Here is a 4,625-nt window from a genome sequence, read left to right as displayed (position 1 = left end):
ACTTCACATTACTTTGCCCGTGTATATTTGGGTGTATACGTGGCCCCGGGAGTAGACAACTTTCCATTAGAACTACTGCCGGCCTTGGGAGAGCCAGTCCTGACAAAACTCTGCCATCTGGTAAGCAAGCTGTATGAGGATAATGGAATGTAGTCGAATTAAGTCGGGTGATGCTGAGGGAATTAGATTAGGAAATGAGACACTTAAAGTAGTAAAGGAGTTTTGCTATTTGGGGACCAAAATAACTGATGATGGTCGAAGTAGAGAGGATATCAAATGTAGACTGTCAATGGCAAGGAAAGCGTTTCTGAAGAAGAGAAATTTGTTAACATCGAGTATTGATTTAAGTGTCAGGAAGTCTTTTCTGAAAGTATTTGTATGGAGCGTAACCATGTATGGAAGGGAAACATGGACGATAACTAGTTTGGACAAGAAGAGAATAGAAGCTTTCGAAATGTGGTGCTACAGAAGAATGCTGAAGATTAGATGGGTAGATCATATAACTAATGAGGAGGTATTGAACAGGATTGGGGAGAAGAGAAGTTTGTGGCGCAACTTAACTAGAAGAAGGGATCGGCTGGTAGGGCATGTTTTGAGGCATCAAGGGATCACCAATTTAGTATTGGAGGGCAGCGTGGAGGGTAAAAATCGTAGAGGGAGACCAAGAGATGAATACACTAAACAGATTCAGAAGGACGTAGGTTGCAGTGGGTACCGGGAGATGAAGAAGCTTGCACAGGATAGAGTAGTATGGAGAGCTGCATCAAACCAGTCTCAGGAGTGAAGACCACAACAACAACAACAACAAGTGGATGTAATCACTACGACGCCAGAATTGGAAAATTCAGGTTCATGTGGAAGGATGGTGCCAGCCAGTCTTTTTTCCGCATACCATCCACGAAAAATATTGCGAGCGGGGAGGCGGATTGATACTGGAACCAATAAAAACTTCCGCCACACACCGTGAAGTCGCCTGCGCAGTACAGTTGCATGTGTAGTGAGCAGAATAGCAGTACCAACACAGGCCCTGTCTCGGGGAGCGGCGTTTAAACGCTGCGCAGTGCCGGGTCCCCGCCCCCGGCCGGAAGTGAGCGCCGCATTGTGAGCTGCGCCGCGTCGTCTTGCCCGCTCCTCTCCGCGGTCACGGCAGGCGCCAGGAAGCGCCAGCGGCCGCGCTGCGGGCCTTTGTCCAGCGGCCGGCGGGCCGTGACGCGCAAGATGTCCGGCAGGCAGCCTCGCCGCGCCGCGACGCGCCGCGCCGCGCTCAGCTTTGTCTGCCCCCGGCGGCCATCTTGCTCCCGTCATGCTCCGCGACTCGCAACTTGCCAGCCTCAAATTCATTACAAAGGCGAGGCTGTGGCGGCGGCGGGGCAGAGGCGGGTGTGCGGATCGAACTTGCCGCTCGAGCTTAATTCAATTATTTTTATCGCTTCATCTTATAGACAATAAGCCCTTTGTAACCGCAACACGCCGGAAGAGGCTGCGTGTTTTTGAAGTTTCCGCGTTCCGCGAGCCGACTTTGCACTGCGCGCCCCGAGATAGAATTCCCGCAGAGGGCCAGCCGGCATCCCCCGCCGCCGCCGCCGCTGCCGCCGATACCGCGCGCGCTTATCCCGCAGGCCGTGCTGCGGTGAGAGCGCGCTCCCCCCTCCTCGAATGCGCTAACCGCTAAAAAACGGAGTGTTCCATCTGGTTAGAGGTGACGCAACAACCAGATTACAGAATTCCGATACACGTGCAGAACAGACAAAGAGATAAATTAAATTTTTTTGGAGATGTTATAAAGGGGAGATAACGAGAATAGGCGTTTCATGTTGTACATTATAATGACGAACAGTGTCGCGCTCCACGTAAGATGAATTTACGTTCACTGCTGTAATTCCGATTTAGGATTTACCTGATTTCTTAAAACTTGTTCAAGCCACTTCAAGACCGCAATGAACTCTTGCCCAATAACTTTCAAAGCACGATGTGTTCTCAGTGGATTACTGTTGATATGCTGTTATATCACAAACTACAGGAAAGGCGATATTGCCTTGTCATGAGTTACAATTTTATATCGCATTTTCTGTAGTATACACAATGATTAAGTTACCCCCACCCCAGCGTTTTATGGAGCCCACAGCATCTTCAAATACCGCACTTAAGATTTTGATATTCTCTTGCTCACTACAAGCAAACTAGTAGCCCTACAGAAAGGAACAGGACCTTTTTGTAGGGAATTTAATGAATTTAAGTTTTGTACTGACATAAGTTTTTGGTGTAGGTCTCGGTTTTCGAGTTTAAAACACGATTGAAGGTCAATTTTGTCGTTTATTTGAATAATTCGAAAACTACAGCCCCTAGCACAAACGATCCCAATGCAAAACTTAACTTCATTAAATACCCTACAAAAACGTACTGCTCATTTTTTCTATATAACTAATAGTTTGCACGTAACAAGCGAGAGAATATGAAAGTCTTGCGTGTGGTATTACAAGGTATTGCAGGTTGCATGAAACCCAGTGGTAGGGGCAGCTACATAACGTAATACTGAAACGTCCCCTTAGAAAAATTTATGAATGACTGTGCTGATAAACCGCTTACGTTATTTGATTTTCAAACAGCTGAGCAGAACTGAACGTACTCAGACATTTCTCTCTTTACTTACTCTGATTAACACTAAACTGACACACAATATTTTTAGCGCAACGTAATCTGACTTTCAAAAATCCCTACAAAAGAATGGCCCTGCCTAACAATAACCTATACCTTTCATGAATCACTTACCTCACAAAAATCTGAGTTATTCGAACTACTGTAATACAGCGAGCGCCACTACTGCCAGCTAAATAAAAGATTCAAACTACTGAAGGCACTAACTACTGATAGGCATAGTTAGCAAATGAAAAATTTTGATAGAGAACAAACAGTGTATTTACCTTATTAGTGTTCAAAAGTCATAATATACATCAATTCATGTTATCCAGTATTACAAATTTACTCTTTCTGGCGGACATACGTCCAGATCGTCCGCTCTTAAAATTCTGCCATCTCTCTCCCCACATCCACCACTGCTGGCGACTCACCTCCAACTGCGCAACGCTACGCGCTGTTCACATCCAACTACCCAACACTACAATAGCGAATATTACAATGCCAACCAGCCACAGACTGCACACAGCACAGCCACTGATTTTCACACAGAGCGCTACGTGGCGTTACCAATATAAAAACCTAAACAGCCTACTTACAATATCATAGCGACAAGTGTCTGCCGGTAACACATCCTGTTTTTTCACTTGCAAAGCAGTCAAAGCCATGAGAGTACTTTAGGTGGAACTAGTTAACTGTACTCTTTTGGAAACATTGCTCTCTGCATTCGAAAGACCATCTGATCAACCTCAAAAACATTTCAGTGTTTAGGTGATTACATGGCGTCATATATTTGGTAATACCCACAAGTTTCTCGGCTACAGACAATGTTCTCTGTAAAATATACTCTCGGTTTGCCAACTGTTCTTATTCTCTTACGTCCTTAAGCAAATCATGAATACCTTACAATATGTAGCATTGATCACTCTCTGAGAAACAAGAACCTCCGATTACAGACCCGATGCTGTGGATTACAGAGATTTATTCAGCTTTTAACCACAGCAACAGAGGCACTCCCAGCGGTGCCCTCACGGAAGGTCTTTCTTCAGCTCCCAGCAGGAGGCACTATGGCGCAGGCTTTGCCCAACTGTAAGAAATTTTCCCCATATACGTGATTCCTGTTCGTGAACCCCATAAATTTGGACCCCACTGCGCGTGTCTTCCAGCACCAACTACGTTATACCACATCCAGCTGAAGATGTCGAACAGTTTCTTTGACTGAAATATTGTGGGACTTATATAATCTTATCTGGCAGCGAACTCGAGAAATGTATTTAGTACAGATCCGCTGTAATAGTCTGAAACTTACACAAACAGTTACGTTTATAAAGTTGTTATACATCCACATAACAATATTTAAGTAATTCTGGCAATTCCTTTCTGAATTTAAAAGAATTTTTTTCCATAAAAATTCCTGTTAGCAAAGTATAATTCCAAGTACTTTCTGCAAGTTCCAGAAGATTCATTTTTCTGAAGAAATATTATGTCTACATCATTCCGCTATAACGTCTCTCTTTTTTTAATTGCTTCAGTTACGCAGTTTAGTGCTGTACATTATTCTGAAGTCTGAGATTCTAGACGATCTGAATAGTTTCTCGGACGCAGCAAGTTACGTTTTGATATGTTACTCCGCAATACTCTTCAGTCATTACTTCTAAGTAACTGCAAGTATACGACATTGGTAGTTTGAGTAGAGGTAAATCGTTTGTCGAATTTTTAATTCCTATTGTATTCTAGAATTTTTTCCATGTAATATAATAAGTTACCTAAAGCGAATTGCTGATAATTCCAAAATGCTAAACAATTTTCGGTACCACGCAGTGTTTATGCTTTACTTTAAAAAGTAATTCAACGTATACAGCACTGTCATCCGAGATTCAAGTCAGTTTATACTTTCCAAATTACTTACCAAGTCATTCTAACAAGCATAACGGTTCCTGTGTTAAACGAGCGGTCTAAGGTGCTGCAGTCATGGACTGTGCGGCTGGTCC

This window comes from Schistocerca piceifrons, chromosome 1 (genome assembly GCF_021461385.2).
Source record: "Schistocerca piceifrons isolate TAMUIC-IGC-003096 chromosome 1, iqSchPice1.1, whole genome shotgun sequence".
Lineage (NCBI taxonomy): Eukaryota > Metazoa > Arthropoda > Insecta > Orthoptera > Acrididae > Schistocerca > Schistocerca piceifrons.
Note: the sequence above shows the minus strand (reverse complement) of the source record.